We start from the raw sequence: 17,579 nt of genomic DNA, 5'->3' as shown, positions 1-17,579 counted from the left end.
CCACCAAAAAACTGCTCAACATAAGTGAATTTGGCAAAACACTGGGGTACAAAGTCAATATTCAGAAATCTAAAGTATTTTTGTACACCAACAATGAAATATCAGAAACAAAAATCAGGAAAAAAAAAAACCCCTATTTGTTACAGCAACAAGAAATATAAAGTACCTAGAAATAATCTGAATCAAGAAGGTAAAAGACCTGTACTCAAAAAAACTACACAACACTGAAGAAAGAAATTAACGAAGACACAAACAAATGGAAGCATGTTCCATGCTCATGGATTGGAAGAATTAACATCATCAAAATATCCACACTACCCAAAGCTATACATTCAATGCTATACCTACTAAAGTCATAATGGCATATTTCACAGATATAGAACAAACAGTTCAAAAATTCATATGGAACCATAAATGACCCTGAATAGCTGCAGCAGTTTTGAGAAAGAAAAACAAAGTAGGAGGGATCACAATACCTGATATCAACCTGTATCACAAGGCCATTGAAATCAAAACAGCCTGGTACTGGCATAAGAACAGACACATAGATCACTGGAACAGAACAGAGAGCCCAGAAATAAACCCAAGTCTCTATGGTCAATTAGTATTTGACAAAGTGGGCAGCAGCATAAAAATGGAGTCAAAATAGCCTGTTCAAGAAATGGTATTGGGAGAGCCAGACAGCTGTGTGCCAAAAAATGAAACTTGAGCACCAACTTACACAATACACAAAAGTAAATTCAAGGTGGATAAAAGACTTAAATATAAGTGGTGACACCATAAAAGTCCTCAGGAGAACACATGCAGGAAAATCTCAGCTATTCCATGCAGCAATATTTTCACTTATATGTCCCCTAGAGCAAGGGACATAAAGGAAAGAATAAACAAATGGAACCTCATCAAAATAAAAAGCTCTGCACAGCTAAAGGAAACAGTATTAAAATAAAAGAAGAACCAACTGTTTGGGAAAACATATTTGCCAATGATACCTCAGACAAGGGTTTGATCTCCAAAATCCATAAGGAACTTGCATGACTCCACTCCAAGAAGACAAAAAAAACAATTAAAAAATAGGCAAAAGACTTGAACAGTCATTTCTCCCAGGAGGACAAAGGTCCAGAGACATATGAAAAGACACTCAGTATCGCTAGCCATCAGAGAGATGCAAATTAAAACCACAATGAGATACCACTTCACAATGGTGAGAATGGCCATCATAAACAAATCAACAAACAAGTGTTGGAGAGGATGTGCAGAAAAGGGAACCCTACTGCACTGTTCGTGGGAATGCAGACTGGTGCAACCACTATGGAAAACAGTATGGAGTTTCCTCAGAAAACTAAAAATGGAACTGCCTTTTGACCCGGCAATTCCACTGCTGGGATTATATCCTAAGGATCCTGAAACACCAATCCAAAAGATCCTATGCATGCCAATGTTCATAGCAACACAATTTACAATAGCCAAGTGCTGGAAGCAACCTAAATGCCCATCACTTAGTGATGGGCCCATCACTTTCGAGTGGGTCAAAAAACTGTGGTACGTTTACACAGTGGAATACTACACAGCAAAGAGAAAGAAGGAGTTTATACCCTTTGTGACAGCATGGATGGAACTGGAGACTATTATGCTGAGTGAAATAAGCCAGGTGGTGAAAGACAAATACCATATGATCTCACCTTTAAGTGGAACCTAATTAACAAAACAAACAAGCAAGCAAGCAAAATATAACAAGATACATTGAAATTAAGAACAAACTGACAGTAACCAGTGGGGAGGTGAGAGGGGATAATGGGGGAAAAGGGTGAAGGGTCATCAGGAACAACTACAAAGGACACATGGACAAAACCAAGCTGGGGGTGGAATCAGAGGAGGGAGGTGGGGAAGGCTGGGGTTGGGGGGAAAGGCAGACAACTGTACTTGAACAACAATAAAATTTTAAAAAGTGAAAAAAAAAAAAAACCGAACCAAAGTATCGCAGGTTCAATTCCCAGTCAGGGCACATGCCTGGGTTACAGGCCACGGCCCCCAGCAACTGCACATTGATGTTTCTCTCTCTCTCTCTCTCTTTCTCCCTCCCTTACTGCTCTAAAAATAAATAAATAAAGTCTTAAAAAATAATTTGAAAAAATAATAGCACTAAAAAAAGAAATATGTATTATGAAAATGAGAATTGGGTATGATATGATTTATAACTGGATGCACACTACTTAACATTGCTCACCCAATCTAATTTTCTATGATTTGTATATACATTTCCAAATTTTCTATTATGAAAAATTTCACTCTTTGAAGAACAATACTACACTGAATATGTTTGATGTTGTTTCCTAGATTCACCAGTTTTAACATTTTGCCTCATTTGTGTGTGTGTTGTCCCTCTCGATAGATAGATAGATAGATAGATAGATAAGAGATATACAGATATCCACCCCCCAAAATTGGAGAGCTACTTGCAGACTGACTTTTCAGCAGGAAATACTTCAGCGTGCATCTCCAAAAACACTCTCCTATATAACTCAATGCAATGATCACACTCTAGAAATTCAACATTGATAAAATACTAGTACTTGAAATACAACCTCTTTTTAACCCAATTGTTTCCATCAAATTTTGCCAACTGTTCCTTTATAGCTGTTTTCTTTTTCTTATCTAGGAATTACTCAGGAAACACGCATTGCATTTAATTGTCATTTTTTAAAAAGTCTCCTCCAATCTAATCAGTTCACCAGCCCCTTTGTGCCTTTTACAGCTTTGTATTACTGTATGTCTAGGTCCTTTGGAACCCTGAACACTTCATATCCAAGTGCCAGATTAGTAAGTAGCTAGATAAGCAGAATCTTATTACTGTTATGTAAAATCTCTTCTAAGAATACACCCTCTGGGGACAGGTCTTTGAATTCAACGAATAGTTCATAAGATTTAATCACAGTAAACCACTTAAGAAAAAAATAGTTTTTGTGTTCTCATAGAATATGTTACCAATGGCATTCAAATTCCTTGATCACTGATTTGCTGATATGACCCATTTGGTTCTCATTTAGAGGTTTGAAAGATGAATCTTAACAGACCATAATAATTTGAAATATTCAAGTAAGGTCTAAAAAAATTGAGCAGCTTATTTCCTACTTACTAGAAAAGTAAGCTCCTTTGAATATTATGAACATTGTATAGTAATATAGAAATCTCAAAAATTATATTACCCAATAATTTAATGCATCTCAATGATGCATTCTTCTTTATTCTCTTGAGTTACATTTTTTTTTAAAGTCTAAAGAAACACATTCTAAAGAAAAAAATTCTCTTTACAATGATTCCAAATAAGACCTCTTGTATTGGTGGTAAAATCTAAATAAACTGAAGGAGGTTGCATTTAACTTGTTGCTACAATACTTTCATTTAAAATCCAAAAATACAATGCTGTTAGATTACTGACTTGTATAATGCATCCAGTGGGCGGTCTGACAATTGAGCAGCACTGAATAATGACAAATACAATGAAATAGGACTGCTGTGCAAATGATGATCAACACCTCACTATTCAGTACATAAAAGAAAACTAATAGTAAGGTCGGCATGTCTTACTGTTTATCATTAAAATGTTTGAGTCAAGACTACTAATTAGAAAGGTAAGATTGATGAAAAGCATTAACTATGCAATAAATTCTGTTACCACAGATTTTATAGAGATAAATCCAGGATGATCATTATGCAGCACAGAGATACCAATAAATCATCAAGAAAGAAATGCCCTTTTTACCAACAGGGTTGGTGATATTTGAAAGTTACTGCTGAAAAGTTTCAAAGTTTTACCAACTTTTATCCAGCTGTTTAAGAGATCAGGACTGTCTGGGTATGTTTAACTCAGGCAATCACCTCCTCTGTCCAAAAGCTGACCCTCTACAATTGTGCTGAGGTCAATAGCTCACAGATTCTCTCTCAAGTACTTTAAATTGACCCTTTTTAATGATACAAAAATACAAATGATTAAAGAAAAGAAGGAAAAGTGTAAGTGATGAAATTTCATTTAAGTGCTGCTCTTTATGAATACCACGGGGCCATAGAAGCCTGCTCCAATTCTTTCTACCTCAACAGGGAAAATGTAGCATGTGTTGGGTTGGCTAAAAAGTCCATTTAGTTTATTCCATAAAGATAAAAGACACATTTTACATTTTTACCAACAACTTTGTTGGTTTGGATATTTGGATATGTCAGCTATCTCCCACGTGGCATAACGTTGATTGTTCCCAATTAATGTCTCGATTTGATCGCTATCAACTTCAACTAATGTACCCAACCCTGGAACATTGTCCAGCAAGCAATCTCCAACATGAAACTTCACAAACCACCTTCTGACACGTTTGATCAGTCACAGCACCTTCTCCATACACTGCAAAAATTTCTTCTTGCATTTCAGTTGTGTTTTTACCTTTCTTGAAATAATAAAGCATAACACTCTGAAAATATTGCATATTTTTGCACCTCCAATATTACATGGCTACACAAAAACTCACCAATTTTGGTTTTTTTAAATGCACGCTGATGTGACAGCTGTCACAATACAATCTAATGAAATTGTTTTGAAGTTAAAGACAACTAAGCACTACTAGAGCCATCTTACAGAGAAAAGCAAACTAACTTTTTGACCAACCCAATATCACGAGAGGCACAGATCAGCATCTCAAAATGAGCCCTCTAACTTGTTTCCTTGCTGTTCCTTCAGCAGCACTCTATTCCTTCACTGCTATACTGGTGTGCCGTGGGATGTTTGACCAAAATTGCAACACTTATTCCAGCCCTTCCTTTGTTATAGCAAGAAGATTGTAAGACCTTCCAAATGACCTTCATGAATTTTACATACTCTCTTCCAGGTTAATTTCTTAATACACTACTTCAGGTGAGTTATCTTTTTAAAGCCTGCACCAATACCACAATACTGATAGGAAAAACCCAAAATTACTTAGACTGAGACTTTGCAAAATTTGTCCCAAATCCTTCAGGGTATTTTTATCTCCAAGAATTCCCCAAATAACTTTTGTAGAAATAGTTGGCTTACTTGTTATCCTCCAAATATGTTTTTTATAATTCCCACCTTTGCACTGTTCTCACATTGTTCCACCCAACCAGAATGTCCTATCCTACAACTCTGTCTAGTCAAATCTTATCCTTTGACTTACTGGAAATTCCATAGTTCTCTAAACTTTCTCCATCCTAAACTACCTTTCATTCCCTTAAGAAACTTTTGATGTGGTCTACAAGTTCTTAGTTCTTTTAAAGTATCAACTATTTTAACATGGTTAAACTTTTCATAATTTAATGTCTTTAGACTTTAATTACCTTGAAGACAGAAAGCCCATCCTACCCTTTCCGCTTCCACCATGCCCAGCACAGTCCAGTGTTTATAGCAGGTACTCAGTAAATATTTGCTAATTTGACTTGACCCTTATTCAATGAATAAACTGTGGGAAATGGACAGAGACCAGATTGTAAAGCACAAACCATGACCTTCCTTCTTAGGTCCACATTTCACAAAAAATGGGTCAGATTTGGTGGTTGTCTCTTTAAATACAGACTGACAATCTTTTCTGTTGGTATATTTAGATGTAAAACTTCCATTTTACTATAGGTTTTCAATTTAACTATATGCCTTATGTTTTCTCTCTCCTTTATTATTTTCTCATTATCCCATATTCCCTATCTATTAGTTTAGTAAAGATACATGCTTAACTGTTTTATAGAGATTAAAATAGCTATGTATCCATTACGCTATGTATCCTTGATTTTTCAAAGTCTAATGTTTAGTGGGTACTCTTACCTTCTTCAAGCAAAGTCTTGAAGTCTTTAGCTCCATTTACCTCCCATAACAAACTGTATTTTCCAAAAATGTTTCTGTAACTTTTTAAATTCTGCATGCTCTTCCAGTATCTTGCTCTTCCCCTAGCAAAAGGAGGAGTCTATTCGCCCCCCCTTGAAATGGGACAATCAGTGTGGCTGCCTGAATAAAAACATGCAGCAGATGCAATGCTGCAAGGCTTCTGGAATCAGGAACCCTAGAGGTAAAGTGATAGCAAATGCCAGACTTCTCGGAATGTTCATCTCTCCTAGACCTTCACAGCCTTATGAGTTGTTCTATACCTTCAAACAGGGGCTTGGTTTATCTAGTATGGTTTTCACTGGCTGGAAGGAGTGAGATGGGCATATAAAGAAAGAAGTGACAATAGAAGTGTAGGATAAAGTCACATTATGAAGAATGTTTGTTTCATGTTGAGGAACATGGACTTCATCCTACAGGTGAAGAAGAACCCTTGAAGAGGTGTGACTTTTGGAGAAACAATTCTGAGGGAATGACCATTACAGTAATGGTCAGAGGGAACAGAGGCAACAGAGGGAAATGACCATTACAGTAATGCAGAAGAGGAATGAAGAGACCTTACCACATAGAAATAAGGAGGCTATTTGAGAGATGTTAAGAGAGTATATTATTCAAGACATGGTTGCTAACTGAATGTAGATGTAAAAGATGACTCTTGAGTTTATGGGGTTTCATTCAACAAATCTGGAACTATATGAGGAAAAAAACTGAAGATGAGTAAAATGTGTTTTCTTTTGGATATGTTGGTTCTGAAATGCCTTATGGGGTGTTTAAATAGAGAACTCATTTAAGGACTATACAAAGAAAAAGGAACCAGAAGCCCTGGCTGGCGTAGCTCAGTGGATTGAGCTCGGGATGCGAACCAAAGTGTTGCAGGTTCAATTCCCAGTCAGGGTACATGCCTGGGTTGCAGGCCATGACCTCCAGCAACCGCACATTGATGTTTCTCTCTCTCTCTCTCTATTTCCCTCCCTTCCCTCTCTAAAAATAAATAAATAAAATCTTTTAAAAAATAAAATAAAATAATTTTTTAAAAAGGAACCAGAAACTATGTCAATAAAAAACAATCAGAGACTAAGAAAATAGAGGCAAGACTCCAGTGAAGTAAGAGGAGTTTCAAGTAACATTCAACAATGTTCCTACAGAGGAAATACTGGGTTGGCCAAAAAGTTCATTAATTTTTTCCATTTGACAGCTCTAGTAGTGCTTAGCTGCCTTTAACTTCATTCAAAACAATTTTGTTAGATTGTATTGACAGCTGTTATGTCAGGGTGCATTCAAAACATCTTATCAAAACTGGTGACTTTTCGTGCAGACATTTTAATACTGAAGATGGAATAAAATATGCAACATTTTTGGTATATTATGCTTTATTATTTCAAGAAAGGTAAAAATGCAACTGAAATGCAAGAAAAGATTTGTGCAGTATATGGAGAAGGTGCTGTGGCTAATCAAACATGTCAAAAGTGGTTTGTGAAGTTTCTCAGTACTACTGGCATTTTGGCTGAATAATTCTTTGCTGTGTTATGCACTAGAAGATGTTTAGCATCACCCCTGGCCTCTGCCCACTAGAAGCCAATAGCAGGAAATAGCCCACATACTCAAAACATCCAAGTCAATAAAGTTATTGGTGAAAATGAAAGTGTATCTTTTATTTTATGGAAAAAACTAAGTAGAATTTTTGGCAAACCCAATAAGTAAGATGAAGACTGAAAAAAGTCTTTTCAGTTAATTTGCTTTGAATTGGGCAACTGGATCAACACTGCTATTGTGGTTTCCAAAAATAAGTAGCTACTAGAGAAAATAGTGCAAATGGCTGGAGATAAATGGGCTAACCTACGAAAAAGTGGACAATGGAAGAGACTTTTGAAGTCACTGGGCCAGTGCTAGACAGTGAGTTGGGAAATAATTTAAATCCCTCAGATCTTCCCTAATGGCAAAGATTCCTAGCCAGATAATGTAAACTCTGACACAAATTATTTAATATCTGAGAGAAACAACAAAGAGATCAGTAATTCTAACAAAACAAGAAACTATGTCAACTACGCCTCCACTCTCCACCTTGCTCCACAATTCCCTCAGGCTACAAAAAATGTAGAGAATATAAAATATCCAGGTCTCAAACTATAGAACTCATTGGAAAACAAACTGATCCAAGTTAATGTATGAAGAAAATCAAGTGATACCATTTTTCATAGAATGCACAGCACAGATCTCCAGCATGAACAAGATGAAAAGTAACATCCCAGTAACACTTCATACACACTGTGACAAAAGTATTAATAAAATAAATGTATAATAAATTGGAACAAAGCATGCAAACTATAAAGAACTTAACCAGAAGAAAACTCACACAAAAGTAATAAATTTCTTAAGGAACTTGATGAAAATTTGAATGTAATAAGCACAAGCTCAAAACCAAGATGATTTAACAAAAGAATTCATAAGATCATTAATCTATAAAAAATGAGCAGACAACATCACTACATAATGAATTAGAAACAGCAGGAAACAGAAGAGGCAAGGCTGGGAAAAAAATGACTTTATGGCCACTTACTTAGGTGACACCAAATGTGAATTTGGATCAAGTCAAAGGAATACAGAGTACTGGGAATTGCCAGTGTTTGAATAAATGTAAGAGAATATTTTTTCTCATGAAAAATACTTTGAAATAGAAATAGGTGTTTGGAGCTAAAATAATAGTGTATTCTGTGGATTACAATAGATACAGAAGTAAAATGTAGGAGAACGAAGGACAAGATCAGAGAAATGAAAGTTTTAAGGTTCTTAAAATGTGAAGGGGCACACTCCGGCAGACAGATTCTTAGGGAGGGTGGCCCCCATTATGCTCTAATCCTGGTGTTCACATCCTTGTGTGGTCCCACCCCCGAGTGTGACATGCCTCTGACCAACAGTATATGGCACTGGATGTATGTGATTTTGTGTGATTACGTGGTTGCATCATGAAAGAGTTCAGTGGCCATTGGCTGGAATCTCCTTGCCCCCTGCTGGTTGTGAGGAAGCCAGTGGCCATGCTGGAGAACCCCACATGGTAAGAAACTACTGATGCCCTATAGTTCTAGAGGGGCAGCCTCTGACCAACAGATGGTAAAAAAACAAAAACAAAAACCCTCAAACAAACAAAAAACCCCTGGAGGCTTCTAGTCCTAATTGCAAGAACTGAATGCTGCTAAGAGCCACATAAGTGGGCAAGAGCACCTTTTCCCAGTTCAGGCTGCAGATGAGAACAGCCTGTCGGCTGTCCTGGCCGACACCTTGACTACAGTCTGAGCAGGGGCGTCCATCCTGTGGCCCACGGTCCGCACACAGCACAGCATGGCTGTGAATGTAGCCCAACACAAAATCAATTTACTTAAAACATTATGAGACTTTTTGTGATTACATGTTGAGATGTATTTAATGTGTGGCCCAAGACAACTCTTCTTCCAGTGTGGTGCAGAGACACCTAAAGGTTGGACAGCCCTAAGCAAAGGACCAGCAGGCTGTGCCTGAACTCCTGACCCACAGACGCAGGAGACGATACACGTGTTGCTGTGGGCTTCAACTGTGGTTGCCATGAAGCAACAAAAAGTGAATATTGGTAGAATGTTTAGTTTTAAATTTATCATCTTGTGTGTTTTCTGTTTGTCCTATATATCCTTTATTTCCCTATTCCTCTTTTTCTGCATTCATTTGGATTGATATTATCTTATGTTCCATTTTATCTTCTTTTTTGGCTTGATAAAAATCTTTATTTGCTTCTTTTTTCATCTTAGGGTCTGCTTTAGAGTTCAAAACTATACATCTTGATTTTTTCTTTAAAAATTTCTTTCAAGATGGAGGAATAGGTGGATGCACCATACCTCCTCACACAACCAAGATTAGAACAACGATAATTTACAGACAGAATAACACCCAGAACTGATAGAGGATTTATCTGAATGGAAGTCGGACAGCCAAGAAGTTGAAGTAGACCCGTACACCCAGACTGGTAGGAGAAGACGAGCTGGGTGGGTGCGGGGCTGGCGCGGGTCAGCGGTGTGCGGAGGTCGGGGAAAATTTGGCGCGAAATGGGCGCGACAGCCATCCAGGGTGCAAGAACGCAGCGGTGATCCCTGAGTACGCAGGCTTCGGCTGGCAGACCCAGTGAGGCGGTGATTGTGGACCAGGGCAGAGCTCGCAGCCCAGGATCCCAGAGAAGGGTCTGAGATCCCAGGAGAACGGAACTACCGCCATTGTTCCCTCCCGTCCCCGCTCCCGCCCCCACATATAACATCACAATCTAGTGACTGGGGTGCCCAGCCCCGGTGAACACCTAAGGCTCCGCCCCTCACCGTAACAAGAGCAACCAGACCGGGAAAAAAAAAAAGGAGAGACAGGGAGACATATGTTTCCAACAGAACAGATCAGTCCCCCATGACTCATCCTTTTGAGCAACCAAGAAATAGCCAATCTATCAGATGCACAGTTCAAAACACTGGTGATCAGAAAGCTCACGGAATTGGTTGGTTTTGGGCGCAAATTAGATGAAAAGATGCACGTTACCATAAAAGAGATGCAGGAAGATACACGGAGGAGAGCCAATAGTGAAAGGAAGGAAACTGAGTCTCAAAACAATACAGTGGACCAGAAGTAAGATAGAATCAACCAAGCAGGAAAGCATGATGAAATAAGAATTCAAAAAATCGAGGAGAAGCTTAAGAGCATCCAGGACATCTTTAAACGTTCCAACATCTGAATTATAGGGGTACCAGAAGGGGAAGGAGAAAAGCAACAAACAGAGCACGTATTTGAACAAATAATGAAGGAGAACTTCCCCAATCTGTCAAAGGAAATAGTCTTCCAAAAAATCTTAGAAGCTCAGAGAGCCCCAAAGAAGTTGGACCCAAGAAGAAACACACCAAGGCACATCATAATTACATTAGCCAAGGTAAAAACGAAGGAGAGAATCCTAGAAGCAGCAAGAGATAAGGGGACAGTAACCTACAAAGGAGTTCCCATCAGACTGTCAGCTGATTTCTCCAAAGAGACCTTACAGGCAAGAAGGGGCTGGAAAGAAATATTCCAAGTCATGAAAGACAAGGACCTACATCCCAGATTGCTCTATCCAGCAAAGCTCTCATTTAGAATGGGAGGGCAGATAAAGTGTTTCTCAGATAAGGCCAAGTTAAAGGAGTTCATCATCACCAAGCCCTTATTTTATGAAATGCTAAAGGGACTTATCTAACAAAAGATGATAAAGAAAAAACATGTATAGTAAAAGGACAGCAAACTCACAATTATTAACAACCACACCTAAAGCAAAACCAAAAGAAACTAAGTAAACAACTAGAACAGGAACAGAACCACAGAAATGGAGGTCACATGGAGGGTTAGCAACAGGGGCGTGGGAGGAGGAGAGAGGGGGGAAAGGTATAGAGAATAAGTAGCATAGAATGTAGGTTGAAAATAGATGGGGGAGGGCAAGAATAGTACGGGAAATGTAGAAGCTAAAGAACTCATGACACATAGACATGAACTAAAGGGGGGGAATGTGGGTGGGAGAGGGGGTACAGGGTGGAGGGGAGAGAAGGGGGGAAATGGGACAACTGTAATAGCATAATCAATAAAATATATTTTAAAAAATACAAAAAAACTATACATCTTTATCACAGTCTAAATTTAAGTTATAGTATAATGCTTCGAGTATAGTATAACTTTATAATAGTACACTTCCATTTCTCCCTGCCCATCTTTGTATTCTTGTCATTTATGTTGTTTTACATGTTATAAACCTCACACTAATTCTTTTTGTTTAAAACAGTAAAATATCCAAAAAATTTAAAGAATAAAATAAAGTCACATATTTACCCAGGCAGTTACCATTTCAGTGTTTCTTTGTGTGCCTGATAATTTTGACTAGAGGCCAGGCACTTTGAATTTTGTGTTGTGACTACTAGATCTATTTATATTCCTATAAATATTTTTGAGCTTCATTCTGAGATACATTTAAATTACTTAGAAACAGTCTGATCCCTTGGCCTCCTGCTTTTAAGATTTGTCTTTACCACACACTACTATTCTGTGTTCTCTACCCAATTCCTGGTCAGTCTTGAAATTTTCCATTCTAGCTAGTGGGAAATGCTAACCTCTACTCCACTCAGGTAGGTCAATCTCTGTCTCTCCAGTGTTCAAGTTTCCTCACATGTATGCACCAATCAGTGCACAGATACTTGAAAGGGACCTTCTGAAGATTTCTGGAGTTCTCCCACTGTGCAGCTGTCCCTTCTCTACAAATCTGTTCTGTTGTCTTAATCTCCTCAGACTCATATAACTCTATTTCCTCACTTCAGTTAGTTCAATAGTCTCTGCCTGGATTCCCCCACCTTACACGAAACGGGAACGCTCTGGAAGCAATAAGGAAGGGCAATCCCAGGGCTCATCTCATTTGTTTCCCATCTGTTAGGGATCATTGTACCTTTTCGCCTGATAATCCCATGTCTTGAAAACCACCATTTCATAGGTGGTGTCTATTTTTAGGTTGTTTCAGTCAGGAAGATAATATGGTTACTCTGCCTTAGGTGGGAACATAAGTCTCAATTTATTTCTAATAAAAAATAAAGGCTGACTCAGAGTTGAACCAAAGGTACACAATGGCCCAGTAAGAAGCCCATAAAATCATTCTCAAGAAACAAGACTATGACCCTAATCAAGCAGCTGACAACACGGGCTCGACTTAATTTTAGAATACTAGCAAACAGGGATTGCGATGTCCCTCAGGTTGTAGTCTTTTCCAATGAATGTGCCCACTGCTATTGTTGTATGCTTCGCTTACTATTCTACGTTTGGTGCCTGTGTGTAGTGCAGATAATTTACCTCTGAACTTCACAGGTCTTCAGAGGTGAAGCACTTGAACAGCCTCAGCTCCACCTGGACTGATTTAGACAGGATGTTCAATCTCAAGCCTCAGCTTAATGTCCTACTGGGATAAGGCTTTTCGGAAGGATTTGAATACACAGGGTCTGGCAGAAGTCAGTCCCGCTTGAGTGTGGTTGGTAGGGTAATAATACAGGTATAATAATTTATAGTTTTAATTTGAACATTTCAACTAAAATGTCATATGGTGTGCTTGAGTGTGACATTGTCATGTTACATAATTACATGCTTATGATTTTGTAACAAAAGATTTTACAATAAAAAGGGGTATTATTTGTGCCAGATCCTGTATGTGTCACGTGGTGGGGAGGAGTATGAATCTGGGGGCCAATGAATAGACTGTGGTGGATTACAGATTGTCACAAATTTCTGTCAAGAGGTAGAGTTATGACCCCTCTTCTTGAACATAGGTGGGCTGACAACTATAAAAAGGTTACAACTTTGACGAACAGAATATAGCAAAAATGAAGCTGTGCTAATTTCTGGGCTTCATTCCTAAAAAGACCCTAGTCCTAAAAAGCTGGCACCTTCCACCTCTTCTCTCTTGGAACTGTCTTTTGGAATGGTTGTTCTGGGAAAACCAAAAGCCACATAGCAAGTCCAACGACCCGGAAATTTCCGTAAAGAAGTGTTATCGGCCCTGCCCTCACTATTCCAGTCATTTCAGTGCAGACACCAGTGTGTGAGGGAAGGAGCATCTTGACTCTTACAGCTCCAGCACATACCACATAAAGAACAGAGGCCTGTACACATGGCCCCATTCATTCCAGATGCTTCTGCAACTCCAGCTGAGGCACCATACAAATCATCTACCTGAGCCCTGACCAAATTCCTCATGTATGAAACTATGAGATATAAAGGCTATTATAAATAACAAACAGGAAAAACGGAGATCACTTTGGATGTCCCTATGACAGATGTAGACGCAACAGAGATGTTAAGCTGATACGGTATCTGGGTATATGATTGTAAAGTTCAGTGAAGAGGTCCAGAGTGAAGATATAAATCTGGGAGACAGCTCCTTGTTCTGTTCTACTTACGTTTCCTTTTTCCACAGTACTTTTCACCTCTGACATTTTCTAGATAATTTATTTATTATGTCTAAGGACTACTGTCTGTCTTCCCCCAATACAATGTAAACTCCACACAGACAAGGATTTTTGTTTTATTCAGCATATCCCCTGCATGCAAAACAGTGACTGGCATAAAGAAAGAGACACTCAAATATTTGTTGAGTAAATGAACCAAGTTAAAAATGTTATTTAAGGCCATTTTACTGATGAAACTACTTTGAGAGTGAGTATATTAAAGATAGGTTTGAGAATGGGTATTTCAACATTTAAAAGTTGAAAAGATTAGAAAAACCAGCAAAGGAGATCAAAGGGATGCAGCCACTAAGAAAGGAGGATAAATAAGAGATGACGCTCTAGAAGCAAAGTAGACTGTGTTTCAAGAAGGGGAAGTGATCATGTACGTCAGTGATGCTGGTAGGTAGGGTAATATGAGCAATGAGCACCAACTACTTGATTAGTCCCTGTAGAAAGTTCACTGAAAGCTTAAAATAATTTGTTTTAGAAGAAACAGATTTTTTAAAAATGAATTTTGCTGTCAGAGAAAAGAAATGGTTAAAGGGGGATATGATGCCACACTTCATTGTTGATATATTATACAATGATTTGTATGCTAAATAAGAATAATCTTATGGAGAGAGAAAGCCCTAACAACACAGAGAACAGGGACAACTGAGTAAGTGAAAAGGGATGAAATCCAGTTTATAAATGAGTGGATTAGCCCTAGATAAGGATAACAAAATAATGTATCTACACTTAGCAAGAGGAAAAGTATAGTATATGGGTATGGACTGCAGGTAGAGTGGTAGAAATTCTCCTCTGTTTGCTTCTATTTTCTCAGGAAAACAGGACAAGATTATCAGCTAAGAAAAAAGACAGGAGAGAACCACTCGGTCTTTAGCAGAGTGGGGACTCCCGCAGCCCTGCGAGAGAGAACGCCACTCGGCTTTGGCAGAGTGGCGATCCCCCTCCTTGAAGCCACTGGGGAGAAAACCATGCAGCTTTGGCAGAGTGGGGACCCCCGCAGCTTTAGAAGGGGGAACCACCACCCGGCTTTAGCAGAGATCCCGGCGACACAGCTGATGGTGCCAGGAACCGAGGGAGGCCTACCGGCCAAGACGGATTACTGGGAAGAACCGGGGGCTGCCTGAGCCACAGACTTTTATTTCTTTTCCTCAGATACAATACCCCAGACTGGGCAAAGGGGAAAGAAAGGACTGTGTGTGTTTGTGGGTATTTTAAGGGACTTTGGGATTTTGATGAAGACATTAGGTCACTACTTTAAGTCTTTATAGCATTAGATAAACATTTCCTTTCCTTTTCACGAATAAAAAAAAAAGAATGAAGACAGAAGAGATGTAAAACAGTCCTTTAGCACTGTGCTTGAAAACACTTGGCAGTCATCTCACTTGAACTTACATTGTGCTGTAATTATTGATGAACTGTGTCTCCACTAAACCTTAACATTCATTATTTAAGGTGAGGAAAGTAGTTTTTAGTTTCACACTACTAGCATACAACAAAATGCCCTGCCAACAACTGTTTGTTAACTCACCAACACAGAATAAATGAATGTTATAGATTCTAAGGTGCTACAGCAAAGCCAAAAGTTTTAAAACAGCAATAAAGAAAATGCTATTAAGGACCTATTTGATAAATATATTTAAATTGCAAATACTGAGAAACTGAACCCATTAAACTTCAACTTATTGTGAAATTTAAAAACTATAGATAGAACAAAACCATTTCTTTTTTAACATAATGAAGTAAGATGTCAATATTAAAAATTACTATATAGAATTGTAAGTTAATCTAGAACACACATTACACTGATCCCAAGTATTCAACATTTCATTACAAAATGTCAAGGATCAGCTCCAAAAAACCAACATCTTCCAAAAATAGTACTACAAAAATATCTTCCACATTAAAAACAGAACTTTTATACTATGGCCATATTTTATAGGGACACTAAGTGTAAGAACAAGGAAAACTGAAGAAACTTAGATTAAGTAGGGGACAACAGAAATGTGCTTCTGACATTTAGCATCCTCTTATCATATAAGACTTTATAGTAACCAATACAGTGCAAAGATGATGATTTAGCTAAAATTAACTTTCATGCAAATCCCAAACAACTATATCCATTGTGTTACTTAGAACTGTTAACTTCTGATATCTTCAATAGGTAAACATGACTTGCCTCCCCGCACAACCATATCAAAATTACAACTAAAATATATAACAATCATCACATCAGAAATCAAGTGGAATAGAAGTCTTACAATTATGTAAGTAGAGAAACCACATTCATCCAGACTGGTAAGAGGGGCGGAGATGCAGAACAGGTTGGTCCCACATCCATGTGTGGTGGATAAAAATTTGGTAGGGATATCTCGGGAGCGAGGAGTCCCAGCCCCACAACAGCCCTCCCACCATAGTGCTCCAGTACCCGGAAGATAAGTCCCCACAACTTGTGGCTGTCAAAACCAGCAAGGACTGAGTGGGTGGAAGAAAATTCTGGAGTCCCCATAAGTTCCCCTTAAAAAGCCCACACATGGAATTACTCAGACTCACTCTCTCTGAATTCTGGCACCAGGGTAGCAGCTTGAAAGGCACCAGTGGCACACAGGGAGGAACTGAAGTGTCTGACATCAAGGCAAGAGCTAGGGGACAACTTTCTCCCAGACAGAAAGGTGAGCAGAAGCCACTGTCCCTTTTCTGAGCCCTCCCCTCACAGAGACACAGAGTGGGCAGGTGGATGCCATATCTGAGACTCCATCAATCTGGCTAACACTGTTTGCCCTGCCCTGGAGATCCCGAGACTGCACTCCACCCAACTTACGGGCCCAACCAAACTGTTAACTGTGACTTTCCCATATGAATGGCTGATCCTATCTCCTACCTCACAACTTCCTAAATCCTTTCAAACAAGAAACAGTTAAGTGGCCCTATGCCTGGCACTAGCAGCAGCCAGCTTTGATTCACAGCCTCACTTCACCTGGGAATCTCCAAGCCCAGCACAAGTAGCAGCCATCTCAGGTTACTTTACAGCTCATATTGGGTGGCCCCAGACAGAACATAGGTGGAAGCTAGCTTGGGCCTGTATCACCTAGGAAACCCCAGAGTCTGCAAACCCAGTGGACAGCCGCAGACCATACAGGAGCACCACCACCACCCAGTTCCTGCAGAGCTAATCCTCCACAGAGAGTGGAGGTTGGTGGTCAGTGGTCAGTCAGTCCTTGTAGCTAATCAGCCTGGGTACATCCCTCCCACTAACCTGCCAGCAGTAATCAAGGCTCAGCTACAAGAGAAGGGTGTACTCAGGCCACACAAAGGGCACACCTCAAGTACCCACCTTTGGTGATAAGGGAGGCTGTGCCACTGGACCCTACAGGGCACTCACTACATTAAGCCATGATACCAGGACACGAAGTCAAAGCAGCTCTACCTAATACATAGAAACAAACAGGGAGGCTACCAAAATGAGGAGACAAAGAAACATGGCCCAAATGAAAGAACAGATCAAGACTCGAGAAAACAAACAAAATGAAGATAAGCAATCTATCAGATTCAGCATTCAAAATACTGGTTATTAGGATGCTCAAGGAACTCGGTGGGTACTTCAACAGCATAAAAATGATCCAATTCGAAATGAAGAGGACACTAAGTGAAATAAAGAACAATTTACAGGGAAACAACAGTGAAGTGAATGAAGCTGA

The sequence above is a fragment of the Phyllostomus discolor genome, chromosome 6, assembly GCF_004126475.2.
Source record: "Phyllostomus discolor isolate MPI-MPIP mPhyDis1 chromosome 6, mPhyDis1.pri.v3, whole genome shotgun sequence".
In the NCBI taxonomy this organism is placed as follows: Eukaryota; Metazoa; Chordata; class Mammalia; order Chiroptera; family Phyllostomidae; genus Phyllostomus; species Phyllostomus discolor.
The sequence above is the reverse complement of the archived record's forward strand: the minus strand, read 5'-3'. Positions refer to the sequence as shown.